Raw genomic sequence first — 22810 nt, forward strand, 5'->3', positions numbered from 1 at the left:
GATTAGATACTTTCTTAAAGAAGTTAACAAAAGGGAAATGTGCTGTTCTTCTCTGTTCCATGGCCACCATCAACTCCTGAAAGGTGATTCTGGGGGTGCTGTGGAAAATGTTGTCTCTGGTGCAAGAACTGCTAGTGGAAAAGGAAATCACTCAAATGACTTGAAGGCTAAACTGAAGGAAATTCATGTACAAAACTTTGCTATTCCCTGTAATCCAAGAGCTTGTCTCTCATATCCCATCCCACATTTCAAATTTCAGAAGAGTTTCCAACCCTTCACAGACACTTTAAGAAAAGGGGTCTCTGAAGATGGCTTATGGGATGAAAAGGGCAAGACAAAACTTTCCATTTGTGAATTTTCTTAAGTTACTTTAGAAATGTGCCATAATCCAAACAGATCAGCCAAACATGAATTGTTCTCCTCATTAGTAAGGAGCAAGAATTTCATTCCAGTCTGCAAATAATCCAGACTTGCCCCTTTGAACTCCAAATGCAAACATATTATTTTGGGAAATTGTCTGCACATTCCCAAATTTTAGTTTGTGGTTAAATGCATGCTTTCCAATTAACTTTTAAAAAATATTTTCACACTTTAGTCAATGGGAAGAGAAATTTTTACTTTGCAAAAATGTTCACAGATACATGAGCTTTTCTCATTAAAACAAACCAAAAATCATGCTGCAAACAAAAACAGGAGTGCACTAATCCAAGCCTCACAGTGAAGTTCAGAGAATTTTTGTGAGCTTAAATAATGCTAGCTTTCCAATCACTATTCCTTAAGTGTGTGTGTATGTGTGTGTGTGTGTGTGCATGAACAAACTTGTAATCTATTTCTTCAGGTCAGTGCAGAAGAATGTTCAGCCTTGTTTCGATTCTGTTCAGGATTCCTAAAACGATCACTAGATAAATATCCTAAACTCTCCCCACCCACCCTCCTTGTTTTAACACAATATCCTGTTTTCCTAGTTTATGTGAAGAATATAAATGGTTCTCTGAAGAGTAATACAAGTTTGTCTTAGGAAAGAGAGGAAGGTCATATTTGTTTTTCTGATTCTTAACTAATTGCTAGCCTCGGGATTCAAAACATAACCAAGAAAATGTGTTGTAGCATATTCTGCCAAGTGCCCCTTTATTGGAATACAAGAGTTCTGACTCAGCATCCCCTTTCGGAAAAGTTTGCTTTATATTGCCTGTATTGCTTGTGCTTTGCCAGTGAACACAGGATTTGAAAGCCTTCTCACTCTCCATCACAGCCACTCCTTCTTCTTCTTCTTCTTCTTCTTCTTCTTCTTCTTCTTCTTCTTCTTCTTATTATTATTATTATTATTATTATTATTATTATTATGCCAGAGATGGTATACAACAGTACAAGCACTGGCTTCATGGACACGCTGAGCTGGATATATTTGTGACACCATAGATTTGCTCACCATGGGACTATTCTTGTTTGAACAGTTGGCAAGAACTGTACAAAACCTATCCCTTTACTTCTGCATACTTTTACATGTTCTCAAAAATCCATGGAAAGTTTGCAGAAAGCTCCTGCTTTTCAAAACAACCCCTGCAGGTGCCAATCCCCCCTCCCACACACACACACACAAAACCAGATGCTCACATGCATGTACTTTATGGTGAAAATTTGCCCGCAACCCAATATTATTTAGATATCTTGAATTTCAAGTCCCATTAATGCTCCCCTGACAAACCAACATGGGCAATGGTGATGAAGGCTGAAGTTGTGATCTAAAACATTTGAACTGCACCATTTTGGATAAGGCTGTTTTAGAGGTATAAAGAAACAGGTAGCTACCACCCATCCTATTAAAACTAAGGCCCTCTCATCACTGCCACTTGCCTTTTGTATGAAGCATGTTTTCTCTATGTTTTTCCATAAAGCATTGCTGCACCATCACAGAGGCACTCATAAAGATGATACACATACACACAAATGCCCACATATATATGCACACAAATACACACACACTGATGGTTCAGACAACACAATAACTTATGTTTTGACAACCACACTCAACCCATACCCAAGCCCAGAATAATGCAAGTGGTTTATTATGGTAGATACTAGTGTTTTTGTTACTTGAAAAAAATGAACAATTTTGGATGTCAGAGAAACTGTGCGCAGTCTTTGGCCTGTGGCTTGCATGTACCCCACAGAGCCTTTGCCAGATTCCACCCAAGAGTTTCCAACCCAGACAAGGAGAGGCAGTGCCTCTCATCTCAAGCAGGACCAGAAGGCTGTTTCAAAAGTCTCACTGCCTGTGGGGTTTCACTGATCTCTGCAAAATTGCAGAGGAGTAAGAAAAGGAGTAAGAGCCTACGGATAAAGTATTATCCTCAATCTTGCCCTTACCCCTGCCTATGGGAGTGGATGGGGATGTATGTACATGAGTGTGAGGGGAAGAACCTCATCCCACCTCTTCCCATACAGATTGTAACCCTCATGGGGTTAAAAAGATATGACCCCTGTGGGTTTAAAGATAGGTTATACTTCTCTGAGGTATCATGAATTAATGCATGTCTTTCCAGAACTTTATTATGGAATGTAATATATGTCCCTTAGCTAAATGGCATGCATTTCTGATTATTGTCTTGCACTGTTTTGTTCCAAAGGACACCATATAGCGGTTTAGATCACATTGATCAGATAAATGCTGCCACCAGAACAAGGCAGTGCAAGATTTATGCTGCTCTGAAAAGCACTAGAAATGCAATGGCTGTAATATATGCCATAGTAAGGTTGTTCTTTTTCAACACTAGTTCGAGGCTTTTTTTAAGTTGCACTTTGCCCACACTACTTGACATATCTAGTTTTAAATTCCCTTGTTTTTGATGGAATTTTATCTTTTCAGAAATTTGAAGCTGAAATACAATGGAGGGCTATGATTGCAGCCCTTCTATAACAGCAAAGTTCTTATTCATAATAGTTTTAATGGCTACCATTACATGACTATAAAGCAGCAATCTTTAACAGATTTAAAATTTAAGTCAATGGATTTGTAAAGCTCATCCATTTTTCTCTTACAGAAAATATGGCTGAATTTTAAAAGAATATCTTGTAAATTCTCTGCATGCACATTCCATAGGTCACCTCAATGGAAGGAAGCCAATTTTTCTTGTGATGAGGATAGCAATTAATTTTGGCAGCTCTGATTTTCATTTGATGGCCCATAATCCTACATCATGACTGCTTTGGGATTTCACTATTTAATTACTGAACACAGCACAACACTGTTCTTCAAATTTTGATGCAGGGGGAAATAGGACATCAGTATCTGGAGATTATAATACCTACACAGACATTCCCGAGTTCTATTCTACTGTGACATTTTGCAAACAGATTAAAGCCTGGAGTAATTCCATGGCACTTTGTACAAGTAATCTACAAATATGATCCACAAATAGTTACACTTAATGGGATTATCCAAGTACAAGTTGTATGGAAGACTAGGTGCCACTTCATAAAACCACATATTCTAACAGAATTGCTTCATGCTTTTATCATGCATGACAGGAAGACAAACAGTAGTGCATGTTCTGTCTCTCTTTAGTAAGATCTGTAGCAGTGATTTGGTAACTGTTAGGATCCTTGGGTAATTCTTGTTATCTGATTCCAGCAACAGGAACTGTCAGAGATTTCAGGAATTTTTCCCCATCCCTTTCTTAAACAGCTTAAACCAACCTAATGCTGGCCAGCAAATTTATTTCCCCACAATACCTCAGCTCTAACACCACATCTAAGTGAGGCATCATGAAGAAATAAATACAGCAGCTAGCCTGAGATGCCACAACAAGATGGACTCTGCTTCTGCCCTACTGCTGTCAAAAATGGGGTGGAGAAGCTAAAACAGGGAATATTATGTCCAGGGTCCTGTTCTGCTCAAGAATATCGTCAAAGCTACTGGTTCACAATGGTGGGTTCCCACCTTCTTTTAAAAAATCTGGGAAAAAAATAAAGATTAGCAGTGATAGCAAAGATGTTTGCAACTCTGCAGCCCATTTCTAACCATTTTTCAGTGTTTTATATTTTTTATTTTTATCAGCACAGATGCAATTTTTAAAAATGTCAGACATCGGCACTACATGAGTTGCCGCTGCTTAGGGACCATCTCTGAGGCCCTGTACTGACCTCTGGGATACTGGGATACAGGAGGGGGGCAGGAGGTGGGGAAGACACTGGAAGGTGCACAACCCCTGCTGTGCATGATCATCTTTCAGGCACAAAGACATTTTAATTGCAATTCATGGTTAAAATCCCCATGGCAGTCAATGTGTTCTGAGAGTGCAGCCACTGTTATAGGGACATGAATGGGCACATACACAAAACAGAAGAGAATTAATCACTTTGGGAAAATATGTAAAAAGTTTCAGTGCAAAGTGTGCTGGGTTCAAGATATGAAGAAGGTTTTTCACCAATTGTTCTTACAGGCATTTATTGTAAAATGCAAACTATGCCATGAGAATGATATACCATGGCAATGAGAGACATAGTAGAAATAACAAAGAAATATTTTGATAATAATACTCTATGTAGTAATTCTGAAAGTTCACCTATTTCTAGCAGAGATTCAAACTGTTATTTTTGTTCTTTTAATTTTTGAATAAGTAGCCCTATTTACTGCTACCTAAAGCACACTGGCTCCCACACTTGCCTTAATAAATATAGCATAGTTCTAGATCTGTTAAACTAATGTTAAACTATGATACAGATTATTATCTGTTTATTTTTTCATTTATTTCCTTCTATCTCGCCTTTTACAAGACTTATTTATAAATGTGTTTATAATATTTCCATAATATCTGATATAATATGCATATATCTTTAAAAGTATCTCTGTTCTAACAATGTTGCCTGAATTCTGTGCTTCACATTGTAAGATGTCCATAGTCTTGGCCTGAATGACGTGAGCTGACATTTTCTTTCAGATAAAACTAAAAACATGCCCATAATTCTTGTTCTTCAGGGAAAGAAGACCCATGACCCTACTTTCAAGGAGTAATTAAAGATACCTTAAGCAGCTGTTATATAAACCTGTTTTAATGAGGTATTAATCAAGTGCATGGAGGGGAATCTTTGCAATTGGCTCTCATCACTTCTGTGTGAGGTTGGAGGAGGAAAGGGTCTCCTGCAGCTGTGCAATCATTCCTATTGCCTGAAACTTCCACTGGGGTCCCTTTACAAGTGCAAGACTGCACACATGGGGAAGGAAGTATGTGGAGAGCGAGTTACCGTTCCTCAGAAGACCACAGAGATTGCACAGGAGAGGCAATACAGCCTGAAGTTATGGACTTTTTCTGCAGTCATCTTTTGTGTGGTACAAGCACCTAAAGAAGACCAAAAGGTGGCTTCACAGGAGAAGCTTCACCAGGAACCAGGAGAAAGCCACAAGGAGATTTGGTGTTAATCAGAATTACAGCTATAAACACAATAGGCATGGTGTACTGCATGTCTTGATTTATTTAAATACTCCTATACCACTTTTCATTGCAACAGATTTCAGAAATAACTAATTACAAGACTGGTGTCATTGAGATCAATACTGAAGATCAGTTTGTGGATCATAAATGCCTATTGTAACCTAGAGAGGCCAAGCAGCTGTTGAAAACTGTGGTCACACTATACTGCTCCACCTTCTGCAGGACTGGACAACAAAAATGTTGTTAAGGATGCAGAAACAAGAGCTGTTAAAGAATGACTGATCCCATCTCAGTGCCTGCAGTAATGATTCTTCTTAGTCAACAAGGACAAATTTAACTCATCAAAGATTTCTCTGCATCAAATTGGATTATACAGAACCAACGACTTTGGTGTTCTTTTAATGCTTCTATCCTTGATCTTGCATAGTTGGCCAAGTAATGAGAGCTAGATCCACTCCAAATGTATCTAAAAATACTAAAAAAGTTTGTTGCAATGAAAGAAGTGTAAGACAGGACAAATGCATGACTTCTAGAGAATTTAGTACTTACAACAAAAGCTTTGTTATATTTACGGTATAAGTATAGAGGACTCTGCAGTCTCGATTTTGTCCATTAATTAGTTCCTTTTGTTAAACTGGAAGGATTCTATAAAACTACTTACATTCTGGGCTTGTCAGTCAAATAGCCCAACAAGATACATTGCTTAATTAGCAGCAAAGATCAGCATGATTCTGCAACAAAATTTGGAAACCTAATTATTTTTTCAGCACTGTAATTGCTTATTGGTTGTTTTGAAGCACACAGGCAAGTAATTCTGTTCTGGCATTCGAAAGGTGCTTCAAATGTTGGAAAGGAAAGCTAAACACAGACATGTTCAATGCAAGTGCAGCAGCAGTAATGAAAACAGAACACAGCTGGCTCAGCTAGAAAAGGATCAGATGCAGTCATTATGTTCATGAAGCCTGTACTGACAGCCCACAGCATCACTGCACCCGACACCATCACGGAAACAGCCCACAGAGAAAATGCTCGGTTGCTCTTTAAAAGAGTAAGCACACTGTTGCAATAACATCAGTCCTTTGGCAATCTGCTTCTGAGCATGTCATCTCCTACTATCAGGAGACTGAGCTGGCACTACCATTATCAGCAGTGAGGTCTCCTTGGGCAGCTGATCTTGCGGACACAAAAATGCAGAAAACCTACTTGTTGTTTTCCACAGGGAGATGTATTGTGGGATTTTCTGCCTTAGGTGCCAAAATAAGTTGACCAGTCTTGGACACTATGTGCCTTGATTTGTGGGAAGGGAGGGGAGCCATTTGTTGTTTTTCCTCGAGCAAAAAAAGCTTTGCCTGAATCACCATTTAGATAAGTGCAATGCTTGGATCAGAACATAAGGATACAGACCTGCTTTGGATATATTCTCCTAGCATGAGTTGTCCAAGATATTGCGACAGCTGCTTTTCCTGCTTCTACAAAAGCTGGATCCTTATCTAACTCACAATAAAGTTTTTGTAAATAAAATGTATGGCTAGACTCCAGAAGGAAGGTACAACAAAAGTATGAAAGGTAAAAGACCCCTAATCTACAAGCAACGTCATTCATTATTTAACGTCTCTTCAGCTGTATCTTAATGGTCATGGGACTTTTTTTTTAAATTCAAGACATACAAATTCTCCTCAAACACCTTAAACCAACAGTTGAAAACCTGTTTATTCTCTCAGGCCATGACCATCTGCTTCCACAATCCAACTTCAGCCTAGCCACAAAGAGTCATCCTGGACAGTGACAGCATGAACTGACAACTCTGTGTGGAATATTATTGCATGTACATGACAAAGCCACGACTATATAGGTGTGAAATCTAGTTACACAACTGAAGCATTCTTTTATTTTTAGTATTCTATATACTATTATAGTGGGTTTTTTTTCTTCCTGCTACTCAGTAATGGTAATTATTCTATTTTTACTCTGCCCAATAAGAACATAAGAAAAGTCATGCTGAATCAGACACAAGGTCCATCTAGTCCAGGTTTCTGCATACACAGTGGCAAACCAGTTGCCCACAGCATCCCTCAAGCTAGAGGTGTCCAAGTCCCTCAGCAACTGGTGTATGCAGGCATGCCACCTTTGGCAAAGAAGGTAGCAAACAGCCAGCAAGGCTAATAGCCATGAATGATAGCCTCCTCATTCATGAGTCTGCCCAACTCCTTCATGAGTCTGTCCAACTCCTTTTAAAGCCATCCAGATTGGTGTCCATCACCACTTCCCATGGCAGTGAATTCTATAATTTAAGTATACGCTGTGTGAAGAACTTCCTTTTATCGGCCCGAAACCTCCCACCAATCAGCTTCATGGCATGACCCCAGTTTCAGTGTTACTGGAGATGGAGAAAAGTTTCCCCCTCTACTTTCTTCACACCATGAGTTATTTTGAACACCTCTATCATGTTTGACCTCACTTACCTTTTTTCCAAGCTGAACAGTTCCAGGTGTCATAGCTACTCCTCATAAGGGAGCTGCTGCAGCCTCTTAATCACTTTAGTTGCTCTTCTCTGTACTTTTTCCAACTCAATAATGCCCTTTTTAAGGTAAAGGAACCAAAACTGAACACAATATTGCAAGTGCGGTTGCACCAAAGTTTTATATAAGGAAAATAAAATTTTGGTAGTTCTATTTTCATTTCTAATTATGAAGTTTGCCTTCTTCACAGCAGCTTAGCACTGGGACAACATTATCATTGAGCTGTCCATCACTACTGCAAGATCCCTTTCTTGTTCAGTCCCTGCTAGTTCTTATTCTATCAATCTATACTTAAAAGTTGGATTTGTTTGCCCCAAGACACATTACACCTGCTTATATTGAACTGCATTTGCCATGTTGATGCCCATTCTCCCAGTTGGGAGAGTTCCCTTTGGAGCTCCTCACAATTCCTTTTGCTTTAAACCTCCCTAAAAAGTTTAGTGTCATCAGCAAATGTGGCCACTTCACTCCTTATTCCTAATTCCAGATCACTTACGAACACATTAAAGAGGGTTAAAATTCATGCTTGAGTTGTCTGATAACCTTCAGGACAGGTGACTCGCTGACTTTCAGTTTGTCAGTAAGGTTGAGTTTGTTTGTTTGTTTGTTTGTCACTACTATCTGCCCAAATTCCTGGGAATCCTTTCCAGAATACATAAGCTCAGACACAGGTAACTGCTCTTCATGCTCCAGTGTGAAGATGGATGAAAAGAATTCATTCAGCTTCTCTGCAATCTCCTTATCCCTCCTTAGTGTTCCTTTTATTTATTATCCAATGCTTCCTTAAACACTTTCTTTCTTTTGATATATATAAATAATTCTTTATTGTTAGCCTTGATATTGTTAGCAATGCACTCCTCAAAGTGTTCCTTTGCTTTTCTGATGGTCTGCTTGCATCTCCTTCCTGCAAGTTGTGGTCCCATCTATTTTTTCATTTGGGCAAAAATTCCATATTTTGAAGGAAGTTTTCTTCTCCCTAATAGCTTCCTTAACTCTATGCATTAACCATGCTGGTGATTTGCTGGATTTTGTGCTACCTTTTCTCAGTTGTGAAAATCATATTATCTGAACTCTATTATTTATTTATTTATTAAAAGCTTTTGTATGCCATCCTATTATACAACATCTCAGGATGGCTTACAATATTTAAAAAGACAATTAAAACAACAATTTCAATAAATAATAAAGCAGAACAAATCAATAAATCACAAAACAAAATATTATAATATTTTGGTGTAATCTCCAAGTGTTTTGAAGTGTTTTAAATATCTTGATTCCCCTGTTTAGCTTCTTCTTTACCGCTTCCTTAATTTTTGATTGCCTCTCCTCTGCTTAGTTCCATAAGCAATTGCTCTAGGGTTGGTTGGTCGGTCATTTATGACATTGACTAATTTATCCTTTCTGTCAGAATTGGAACACCCATTTATTCAGTCAATGTGTGGATAGTTGAAGTCCCCCATTATTACACTACTGCTGTTGTTGGAGGCCTCATGATTTCATTTCCTATGTCAAGATCATCCTAAGCATACTGGTCTGGAAAATGATAGCATACTTCTATGACTAAGTTAGTTTGGGAGCCTGGAATTTTCACCCATATTACTTCTGTGGAGGAGTTTCACACTTTAGATTATCAGTTTTGTTGGACTCTATGCCCTCCTTAACATAAGAGGCAACACCTCCTCCATTTCACCCTACCTTGTCTTTCCTATACAATTTATATCCAGAGATGACGGTAACCCGTTGGTTATCTCTGCTCCACCATGTTTCTGTAATGCCTACTCTGTGGGAATTACCATCAACAGAGTGTTGCTGCTTATGTAGATTATAAAATCACTTTGCTTGCAGAGCCTTGTTCAGAATATGAGACAAGCTAACCAGACACATCAGGATGTCTCATCTGGCAAAGATGACAGAGGACAGTGAACCTTTTTTGCCTTGTAGAAACCTCCTACTGTGATTTTGCTTCCGTTGGAAAACACTTTGTACATACAGCAAATGGCACTACCATGAGAGAAATTAAGAGACCCGTGTTCTGTAGTCCCCAGATAAATAATCATACAACATCACAGTCATACTAAGTTCCACTGAGGGAGGGAGGGATAAATAAATAAATAAATCTGAAATTTCCTGTCTGGGTATGCCAGGCAGACAGCACTTAAAAAAAAAAAAAAAAACGAATCTGTTTGTGTGTCAGTATATGTGCATAATTTCCAAAAATGTCAGTGTTCATTATCTGTAAAGCAGTTGACTTTGACCATGTCTTTGTTCAGTTCCGCTTGCCAATTTTAGAGCTGTTCTGTGCTGGAATCCCTGACTTAACTCAGATGTAGATTTGAAAATTGAAGTCTATGGCCCTTGCAGTAGTTAATTGAGTCCATTCACTTAACCAACATAGTGCATCCAGCTCTTTCCAATCCCATCAACTGGTAGTACTATCTGGTTTTAGTTAGGGGATTCCAGGGTCTAATAAAATTCCAAATATACTCTATCCCACATTCTTGAAGTCTCCCTACCTCTGTACTATGGGATTTTTTTTCTTATTTTCTTACATTAACATGTTGCTGTAAAGTACCCAGAAAGCTTTGGTTACTGGGTGGGATAGAAAAAAATTAAATAAATGAATTTGCTTTAAAATGTAGTGAGATTGATCTCCCTTTTTGGGAATTTAATTCTATATAACTCTTCAGTGAATATATGTATGTTAAACATTCTTCATTTTTCTGAAGAAAAAGGAAGACTGTTACACAAGAATACATGAAGAGCCATGGCATATCAGATCAAGTTCTGTTCACACAGTGGCCTACCAGCTGTCACTGAAAGCCCAGAAGCAGATTAAATATTATAGCACGTTACCTTTGTCTAGTGAATAATGCATTGTCAAAAATCATTTTCAGTCTTAATTGAGAAATCTTATAAAACTCTGACTACAGTGAAATCCTGTTATTTTAAATGTGTGCAGATATGATCATAAGCCTGCAAAACAAAAAATAAAACTTTCATAGGCTACCTGGCAGGTTGCTAAACTCAACAAAAAGGAGATTAGTATATATTCCAAATAATGAAGCAATTATCAGCTGGTGTGTGATAGATCTGCACATAGTTTCTCAGTTTTCACATATATTTCACATATACATATATTCTGTATCTCCAATCTAATTTATTCTAGATAACAGCTTCTGATTATACCAAACTAAATAAACCTTACTGAGATGGAGACACCTACCAATTCTGTTGGCTCCCACACTGCATTTGGAAAGCCATTTGGTAATAGCTGCCCTGATACCAAACACACTGGCTCTGTACGGGCATTTGGAGCCATACATAAGGATGATGGAGCAGGGGGCAGGATTCTTTGTGGCAATCTCCATTTGAAGGTCTCAATAGAGCCTATGTTCAAACCAGTGCTTTAAACATGCTTTGGACCACCATTTCCACGATCCCTGATCAATGGCCATATTAGTTAATCTCATGGAAGTTGAAAGTCCATGTAATACCAGTAGACTAGGCTCTCTATCTCTGACAGGCTGTTTACATACACAGTCGTATAGGTGATAGATCCTCAGATGAATGTAAGGATGGCATGCACACAGATGCATGTGTGAGCACAAACAAAACACAGAATATCTGAACTGGTTAATCTTAACTAGTGTATGGATATGTCATTATATAGTCTGGTCACTAGGTGGAACTGAACTTAGTTATACCTGCATACAACCGTTTCTTCCGGCTGTTCTGTTTTTGTTGGAAAGAGTTGATGTCTTGTCTAGCTTTCCAACTGATATGTCCCATAAGCTTCGCCTGACAACTAAAAACACGCTATTTGTTTTTTATCTTCATACAGGTGCTATATTCATTCACGTTTAAACCTGTCAGCATCCAGTACTGTTACAGTGCTAGTGGTGACACAACATGATTAGCATTTGAAACAAGGGAACAAGTGATCTTTATCTGAATTTGGGAGACATGGCTTCCCCTCAAATTTTGGTGAAATGATTTGTCTTTGAATTTCAGTGGTGTGGTTTGCTGCTAAATTTTGGCTGCACTGCTTTTTCTTTTCACCTATCAAGTGCTAATGATGTTATATGAATACTGGCTTACACAAGAGCATCGGATACTGCCTATTATTACCTAGTTGTGACTAATTATATGAAAAGTTGTATAATGGAGTAATACTGATATACCTAATATTTGCTGCATTAGCAAATGATTTTTGAGGTTTGGAACAATTAACTGCTGAATCAATGCAACATCATTTTATGATAGAATGCTGGCATAGCAAAAAGATATGATGACATTAATGTATGGGCTTGCTAAGGACTAAGCAACTCATGCAAATCTTCATCAACCATTAATAGAATAATCCTTTCACAAACCTGGTATAACCTGGTTACAGCACACTTCAGAGAAAATGCTAACTTACAGGATTCAAGTTGTTGTATCTTTTCAAGCTATAAATGAAACATAAACATCTTGTTCAATCTAAAGGTTTTCCTACTATGCATAAACATATGACTGTTAGAGCTGAGATTGTTTTTTCCTCAAAACATAAACAAGCTGTACATGGACTTGCAGACCATTCGCATCCTGTTTCTGTAGTGTTCAGTCCAGTGGATTATTACCATTATTAAATTGTAATGAAGTTAAAATGAAGCCATTGGTTCTATTTCTTACTAGTTCTACAAAACCCAAACCAGGATTCCTGTGCGTTAGACACTCTCTTCCTGTGCCACTGGAGTTGTTGGTCAAAGGAAGAATATACAGGAGGCTGAACAGATTGGGATATACTGATAAGTCTTTGGCTGATTAACAGCCCGAGCTGCAAGGTTTCTGACTCCCTACTGTTTAACAATACAACACTAACAGTAATACTTTCTTCATTGCTTTTAAAATGAATTAGCAGTGCACTCTCAAAAATCTTTTTTGCTCTAATTTCTCTTGTGGGTAATGTTTTTAAATTATTTTTGAATTGTTTTAAGTTTGAATTGTGACTGGTCTTGGGATTCCAATTTGGGCCAAAGGGCAACTCATACACTTATAAAGTAAATAACAGCTACAAAGACTACCAGGCTGATGACTTTCTCTACTGACCTGCTTTGGCCTGAGTTCTTGACAAAGTCTGTGAACAGGTATCTCTGTCACATAGGCTCAAAAATCTGAAAGCTCACATTGGCCATAAGAAAAAGTACTACAAGAAGATGAAATTCCACAGAAATATATTGTATATGTATAGTGTTAAACAGATATTTTCAACAGAAGACATGCAGTGCCTGGACAAGAAAGATCTCTATATGGACACATGTATGTGTCTTCTTGTAAGCTGTCCCAAGATGCTTGTTGTGGATGGCCTATAAAAGCTTTTAATAAATAAATAAATAAATAAATAAATAAATAAATAAATAAATAAATAATTTAATATAAGTTTTCCACATACTTACTTATGTGTTATTGTTCACAGAATGCCACAGGAGGGAAGCCTATACTGTGCAGAATATACATTGCCAGAAATTATACTACAATGTCACCATATCAACATATTTATTACTATTGTGCCTAATTTGTATTGTACTAATTATCTTTCACTTTGAGAATGAAATTAAGAATTAGGCTTGTTACAATGTCAAAATGAGAATGTGAAACCAAAAAAAAATGGACCCAAATTAATTATTTGTTTGGGCATGATAAAATCCACTCAATACTCTAATGTGAAGCCACAAGCGAAATCGTTGCAAGAATCGCACAATGGTTTGGCGCCAACATCACACGAGAAGTTGTTATCTTGTGCAATAACATATATGTGTTCTCCTCTTCCATTTGCAGCTCACTCCATCCAACAACCCAAAGCAGCTTTGGGGAAACCCATAAACCTCTGGAGCAGATTTGGGGGCACATGGTGGCTTGGAAAGAAAAATCCATTCTGCCAGCAGTTTCTTCAGAACTGGTAGAAAAGCACCACTGGATACAACCCAGTGAGTTCTATTGTGGTTCAAAAGCACACTAATTAAAGTCATCAAGGAGACGCAGGATATCACTCTGATAATTTGTCCTGGATGGCATGCTTATTCAAATTCACTAAAGAATTTTATGAAAGAAGCTATAGTATGCCTTTTGAGGCTATAACTTCCAAATATGTGCATCCAATTATGCTCTGAGTATCTACTGCTGATCCATTTCAGCAACAACTGCAGCCCTACTCAAAATACATGGCAGCAAGGCTTTCCTCTCAAACTCTTGTTAGTTTCTTCGTTTGTCCATCTAATCTGTATATTTCCTCTGGTTGTTATCTGGCTACTCAGTGAGTCCATGACTGCAATTCTGGTATCTGTTTTATCACACAAGTCTTGAAGCAAAATCCACCCACTAAATACAGCACAGAAAAACTGCTATTAATGCATTAATCCATCCTGCCCAACATTTCAGCTGCAGGGGTGCCTTTTCAGAATAAAAGCAAAGTATGAAGTGTACATGCTGTGAGGTTAGGAGCAAAATCTTACAACCAAGAAGTTGAACCTCACATTAAAAATAAGATACAGCAATTCATTGTTGACATTCAATTTGCCACTCCTATGCTCACCTGTTAAAGCAAACAATTACTTCCAAGTGAGTAGTTGAATAGCAAGCTATTACTGTGCTATCAGTTTGCATTGCACATCTATCTAAGGAGCCTATCTTGGCTGTTTAATGTCAGCACTGCTGGAGAAGTGAACCACCTTCCTCTTGTTGCAGCTGACAAGTTGTAAAACTAGCACAACTCTGTCAACTGTGTGATATCTGTTTTCTTGGGCGATCAAGTCCAAGACTTTTAACTTGAGCTACACTCCTGCGCAGGCATTTGGAATCTAAGGTGAATGAATGAATGAATGAGAGTGCTACAGAATCATCTCCATTGACCTGTTGCCATCTTCAATGTACAAGATGTATGCATATAGGTCATTCTTCCCATGTGATGAAAATCAGGCAAAAAACAAGGTCCTTTATGGTGCAAATGGTATATAAAGGTATATACATGCAGATATGCTTTTAAAATGGGGAATGGTGGCCTGGACATGATAAATGCTACTTCTCAGTTGCAACATTACATTTGCTTATTTAATAGGTAAAGCATATGCATGTATCTATTTACATTGTTCTGAAAGAAATCAACACATAGGGGGTTATTATTTTTGCACGTAAATTAATGTTTACCTCAATTTATACTGTAAAAATGTTGTAATGTGTTGTCTTGTGTGTAGGGTTGCTTTCTGCTAATGCAAGGGCACGTCACACTAGGGGTGGAACAGCAGGGAGGGGAGAGAGATGCCCCTTGAAAGAGAACACACAAGAAGGCATATTTTCAAGAGAAATTATCAGAGAGATTGTTGAAACAAAAGACAGTGCCCTGGCTCAGAACAAGTGGTTCCCAGCAGATGGCTTTTAGGGAGAGATTCCAAAATCCATTGGAATGCCTTGAGTCATAATGGCTGTAGTCCATCATCCAGTTAAAACACTATACTTGTATTTAATCCAGATCAGACTGCTTAGAATCAACATGACTAACATTGTTTAAGTGTCTCCATTAGAGGATAAACTGTTGTTTCTATATCTGAATTTTGTCTGTTGCCCCAGGCCCACTGAGTAGAGGAGCAATGAATAAATATGTACAATAATAGTGATAACAGTAATGAATTTCTGGCTTCAATCCTGATTTCTCCAGTTAAACAATGTTCATCTAATAGAACTAAGGCCCAGGCATGTATCAACTCATGAGCAAAAGTCCTGTCAGTGCAGTCAGGGACTCTTGAATAGAAAATTCAATGACAATGACAATTTGGCATTTTGCCATGAAACGCATTACTAAAATATCTGCAAGCCACATTGATTACATTCTAGAAAGGTGGAACAGAAATTTCAGACAGATAAGCAAGCAAGCAAACCTCTTGTCTAGTATCCTAGAACTGTCAGGTAAGCAACAGATGTCCCTTCTTTCCCCTATCACTACAATTAATGTTGCTAGCACTGAAGAACAAGGAGTTCCTTTCTTCAACATAATCGTGCATTAGCTGCCATTTTCTTTGCTGGAATTTGTCAGACACTGTACTTAATTGGGCCCATTTAAACCAGTTTCTCTGCCTCTTTTCTGTGTTGCTCACTACATCTGCTCTCTAGATGAAAAGCACAAACATCACATGTAGAAAGTTGACAAGAAAATCATTAGAGAGGAGCAGGAAGAGCTGGTGTGGAGGAGGACCACCTCCATTTCTTGATGGTGAAGCTGTGCTGACATCTTGTATTTTTCTTCTAGCTTTTTTATTGCTGAGAGAACAGGTTTTTATGTGGCTTTTTCTCCAGCAGTGAAACCATGTATGACTCAAGAAGAATTTAATTTATGGGTGAATTCCAGACATATATTCTTCCTTCTACTGAACATGATGCAGGTTACTTCCACTGCCTCCGCACTCTAATCTTGCTTTAACCTTGCCTTTGTATGGACAACAGCAAGTTGGATTAGGAGATTTGCACAAGATGATAACACTTGCTCACCCAGGTGTGCCCCAAGTGTAAGGAAGAGATTCACTCTCTACAGGGAATGATATTCACTATCAAAAAGCTGTAACATATTGCTGCCTAACCTTGAACAAAATTGCTCATTAAAGGAAGAGAGACTGCAGTGCACCATTCCTTAGAAACAGCAGTGCCCATACAATTTGCCATGTCTGGGCATACTGGAGAATGCCAATATTAATGTACAGAGTAAAAAGTTACCCAGGATGGTAAGGAACACAAGAACACACACACTGTGTTAAACTATGTGACCTGCACACAAAGTTTTTGATTTCTCCCCCATTCAAATGATCCATAAATGACAGATGCCAGCCACTTTTATTTGCTTAAAACATTTGCTTTAAGAAAAAGGAAAAGACTTCAATCTTCATTCACCTCATTCCCCTCTGTCCAATACAATATTTTAAATGAAGCTTTATTGAGGAAAAAAGATATGTTCACACACATGCAGACACAGAGGGAGAGAGAAAGCATGCCAAGTATTCAGTTTCACGATAAAATCATATTTTTGGGTTACAGGCTCTATTTATAGAAACTCCATTACAGGGTTTAGTTCCACAGTTCTCAGAGAATTAACCAGGAAATCATGTTTGCAGTTCCTCATTCTTATTGCTGTTTCTCTAGCATGGGATCAATTCAGAATAACTACCCCTAGCTGATTTCTCTTAAACATAATTCGTTTCTCCTCTGTATGAGGCACTTCCCTCATGGATGGTTACAGATGAGTATTACACACCACATCACTCTGTACACTGTGGGGGTGGCCTGTACAAACACAGCATCAGCATGCAGGCAACTTAGGGTCTTTGGTATGCTCCATCTTTCTTGCTTTTTGTCAGCCACAGTCAAGCTGGGCTTAGAAGTTTGGTGAGCCAGGCATTCACTCTAGGCCTCATTGCTCTGAAGGACTCCTTGCTTTACTGCCCTCAGCTTGGGTGTATACCAGGGACCTGCTCAGAAGAAGAAAATGCTTGCAAGTGATCATGTTATCAGCCCTAGTCTTTTTTGCATTCCACAGAGTAAACAGAAACTACCTGAATTACTGGCAGGATAAATCTCCCAGAGCTCCCAGGACCATGTTCTTAGAAGTTCTCAACACCAAGTATGGGACCACCTCATTAAGCGCAGAAAGAGAAACTGATGGGTACCAAGGTGGGTGGTTCATCAGCAAAACTTCTTGTATGTCCCAAGTACCCAACATAACACAAAAAATTCAAGATTGAAGATTGTCATTAACTTTAACAGATATTTTCTCTTTTGATTTATAATTTGATGTCTTTTGTTCTTGAGACAAAGCTACAGTACACTTTACTTTTTCAGGTTTTGCAATTCTGCATCAATTACAGAATTGGCAACAGAGCAAAACATTGACATGCAAAGGCAACCCTTGCTCAGGGTGCTATTTATACTAGGGCCAGACATGGTCCAAGGTATGGCTGAAGTATCTTGTATTATATGGTTGAATTATAGCATAGGATATAGTATGCAGATGTTAGGTACAGAATTAAAGAAGGGATGACTCATAAAGTTTGCTGCTGCTGAAGGGAGGAATCACCCAGATAAATAGGTGAATTATCACCTGTTACTATGTAGCTTTTAGATGAAACCTTGCAGCTTTTAGAGGAAACCTTTCATCTGCAGTCTTTTAAACTATTCACATTACACAAACACATACTACTTTTCTATATGGGCTTACCACAAAATAATAAAACAATTTAAAATACAGAATCAATAAAATTAAGACTTTTGCAGCATTTTATAATATATATGAAAAAAATAAAATAGAATGATGCATTAATAAAATTATTAACCTTTCCTGAAATCCTTTGTTATGGGTCGTATTCAAGAGCCAGCTACAAGTTCCATTCCAATGTATTTTACATATTCTCAGTGCTGCTTATCTTGGAGCATCTCATTAGCTACATTAGAGGAAACCTGGCCATTCCTCTTCTCATGCTGGGCTAGCTATTGGCATTTTATTCAGTGATTGCCTTGGCCATTGTTGCTCTAATATGTAAATAGCATGCAGTGATTTCAAAAGTGCACACCTTTGAAAGGAACCTGCACATTTTTTTTTTTGGAAAAGAAGGATCCCTTGCAGTGTGAATTCTGCTACAAGAATCCTTAATCCCAGTAGCAGAGGGTCAGGGAGCAGAAAAGGAACTGCATTTTGTATATTGCTACCATTGCCTGATAAGAAATGTGTGTTAGCAATTAAATGGAAATTTGTACTTAAGGAATATCATGACCTTTCTAGTCCTGAACTTATCTATTTAACACAGCTGTATCTTAGACTTCTTCCTGTGTCATCTTTATTTCAGGAAGAATAAAGAAGATGCCTATGCCAGAAACATTCCAATCAGGCTCATACAAATAATTATTTCGAGATGAGGAGCTACACCAAGCATATTTACAGTCACTTTGAAGTTAAAGATTATCACCAGCTGCCCCTGTAAAAGAGACACTGCCTTGGAAAGGAACAACACTGACAGCTGAAGCCAAAGCCCACCAGTCAAAAGGCACAAGGCTATGCACAAGGCACAGAAACATTTGCTTCACCACACCTTTTCTTTCCATTTCACTGGTGCGTGATCCAAGCATAAATCTGCCAGTGCTGGCATTCAGAACCTAAGCATTCTGTGCATTACTTGGTACTGCTTCCCACAATGTTTCTTTGCTTTTGTATTGGTTTACATAACCCTGTTCTCCCTCATCTTCACTGAATCCTCACAGCAACCCTGTGAGGTAAATTAGGCTGCGAGTCAGTGACTGGCCCAGAGTTACCTTGAATCATAGAACAGTAGAATTGGAAGGGGCCACGAAGGCCATCGGTTCCAACCCCCTGCTGTTCCAGGACACATGTTACACCATCCCACTCAGATGGCTGTCCAGTTTCTTTTTGAATGTCTCTAGAGTCGGAGATCCCACCACCTCTCTAGGCAGCAGGTTGCACTGTTATATTGCTCTGACAGTGGGGAAGCTTTTCCTGATGTCCAGCCTGACTCTGGGTTGCCACAACTTGAATTGATTATTTCAAGTCCTACACTCTGGCATCAGCAAGAAGAGATCTTGGCCTTCCTCTTTGTGTCAGCCTTTGAGGTACTTATAGAGGGCTCCATGGCTGAATGGGAACTAATACAACTACTACACCACGCTGGATCTCCATTGCTAGGATTTCTGGGAAGCAGACCCTTGGACCCACTAGGTATATGCTATGCACATGTATTTCATTGTTTGAAAAGTGTGCTTCTGGTGCATCCTTAATCTCTTTGCCTGCAATGTTCCAGGCATGGGTTGCAAATTTCATTAGCAGCACCCTAGAAAGTGCAAACAAACCACTTTCCCCTTTCCTTCCTTGTTGGCAGTCAGGCACCTTACCCTGTATACATCACCAAGGATCCTAGTTTAGTCTCTTGCCATTTCCCCTACAGATAAAGTGATACTATTTACATCGATCACTCTACAAAGCAAAATAAAGCCACCATGATGGGATTAGAGCTTTCTATTTTGAAACTGTTTTGCTTTGCTCTAAGAGGGCATTTTCCCAAGTGTTAGAGCTATCCTCGCCACATAGCAAGAAAACATTATCTGTTAACAATGTCTAGTTCAAATGACATAATCTCCTAATTACCTCTGGATTTTTGTTGACAGTGATTCTTTTTAAAGGACTGTAAGCTCAGTCTGACTATTTGGACAAATTAAATAATAGAATCACTTAAATTGGATTTGGGTCACTAGCTGATTTATGCTTATTTCATGTAAATGACTTTTAAAAATTTATTTTGCTGCTTAAAGCAAATACAAGTTGATGTCTTCCAGTGGAAAAAGGTCCATATTTAATTTTATATTTATGACAAATTATTTTGCAAATAGTTCAAGTATCCAGATCATGACATGGTCCATCTAGAAATCTTTAAAAGCAGGACCTATCCAGAATATGTTGAGCCTTTAGTTAGACTTGTTTAGACTCATGCAAATAAACTCCTTCAAGGAACTCACTGTATTGACTTACATTATTTTCCTTTCATATCGATGCCAGTTTGTGCTCACATTCATCCAGGCACTTATCTGTGTCTGATATGCATGGTTCATATCTAAAATTCACTCAGAAGAACCTAGAACAAACACAATTTGTCTAGAATCAGTTTCTAGTCCGCGCCACACCTCCACCAATGATCTGCACTATTGGGACTACTGAACTGAGCTGCACAGCTGCCAACGGAGGGCGGGGGGGAGAGAGAGAGAAATGAAAGAAGTGATTTATTGTTGAAATTCAGCAGCAAACTACTTTGGGGCCTAATTATCTAGAAACTAAGATACTTTGGACCTTTTTAGGGCTCTGCATCATTTTGTCACTGAATTTTGATGTCAAACTATTGCTATTTGCTACTGCACTGCCATACTGAATGGTGTGGTCGTGAAGGCTGCAGAAATGGATTGAGGCACACATGTTGCTCATTCCTTTCCTACAATCCAGGCCACTTGTGCAGTTCTTTTAAAGTGACTACACTATAAGCAAAGTTTATCTTATTGGAAAGAAATCTATTTTCCTGATTATATAAACATAAGAGCAATTAATGAATAACAAGCTCTAATGAAATAAGCTTTTTCAGCCTGAACCAGAGCCAACTTCATCAGATGCATGACTCTGAGGCACTTGACATTTGATACTGGGTGTGAAAATGTTTCCAGTTTATTGGGGTTCTGGAGAAAGAAAGCATTTTTTATACTTCTGTTACAGTTGATAGAGATTTCCCTTTAGAAACAGCATTATCTGTCCTTATATTTTCAAACTTATCATTTTCACATCCACAATGGAGTCTTAAGAATGTTTACTCAGAAGTAAATAACCTTGCATTTAATTGTGCTTATTCAGAAAATAACAAACTCACCTACATCAGCTTAATGAGAGCTCTTCCTCAATGTGAGGTTTTGCACATGTACAATATCAAAGTATTTAACAAAGAGGAATGTTGTTCATGGGGTTGTGAAGGGTCGGACACAACTTTGCGACTAAACAAATATCAAAGTGAACCTTGGAAGCTGAAGTTTGGAACCAGAGCCTTGAGGCCCGAATTGTGATGGCAGCAGTGAGGCAAGCTGCTGAGAGGGCAGTAGGATGACCAAACACACAGGGGTTTTTCAGTCTGACTAACAAAGCCAGAGTGGCAGTGGGGCAGGGGGCTAGGGAGGGCAATGCAGGTCACCAAATTGTGTAGTTCTGTTTTAATTTAGAATGCTGATTGAACTGACACCAGTACTTTGTGGTCTGTCAACCAGTAGACCACAGATAGACTAGTACTTTGAACAGAAAAATGAATCAAAATGTGATTGGAATGGTTTGAGGATTTTTATATAGAGACAGATAGAATATGTGTGTGTGTGTGTAAATATTTCAAGTGACTTTTTGCATGTAAAACATTGTGACCTAAACTACTGGGAATCTGGACATTTTCCTTTTCTAAACTGCGCAATCATGAATAAGCCAAGCTGAAATCAACTTCCTTATCTTATAAAGCAGCACAAGAGCATGCCACTGGGTGGCAGCACAAAACCCACACTCTATTACAGATAAATTAATAATTAGCTTTAACCTTGCAGTGTATGACATAATTTGAAGCAGTTATTACAAAGCCATTCTGATGTGATAAATTATGACATTTAAGCTGAATAGTATAATTATGATGATCATGTAATTAACAAATAACTGTGTTGTTAATGTAGGTGCTTATTTTTCTGCTAAAAATGGCACTCAGGGTAGCTTATACTACCTACTGAATTTGATTAAAAGGAACAATAAGCAAATACATTAAAATACAATTAAAACACAACAAGGATAGAACAAGTATAGTATCCAGGCCTGCTTAGAAACCAAATGCCCACATAAATAATGTGGCCTTTGCATGCCAACAAAAAGGAGACACAGATAGAGTGACTCTAGCCCACCTTGGGATTCTATACCCGAGAGTGGCCATCAAGAAGGCCTCTTCTGCATTGTCACCAAATGTGCCTCTAGTAGTATTGAAAGCTGGGCTGCTCCTGAAGCCCTTAAGCACCAGGCAGGATCCCATGAACAAAGGCAGTATTTCAGGTATCCTCATGTCAAGCCATATCCGGCATTTTAAGTTCTGCCAGGAAGCAAACCAGTGGCCAATGAAGCAGAGCCCCCAGTCAACATTCTAAACAAGCTGAAGTTTCTGAACTGCTTCCAAAGGCAGCACATTACAGCAATCCAAATGGCATGTAGCTAGGGCATATGAATTCATGGTCAGATCAGGCATCTCTAGGAATGGACACAGTTGGCAAACTAACTCCAGCTGT

This window comes from Varanus komodoensis, unplaced genomic scaffold (genome assembly GCF_004798865.1).
Source record: "Varanus komodoensis strain SLA01 unplaced genomic scaffold, ASM479886v1 scaffold5, whole genome shotgun sequence".
Classification (NCBI taxonomy): Eukaryota; Metazoa; Chordata; class Lepidosauria; order Squamata; family Varanidae; genus Varanus; species Varanus komodoensis.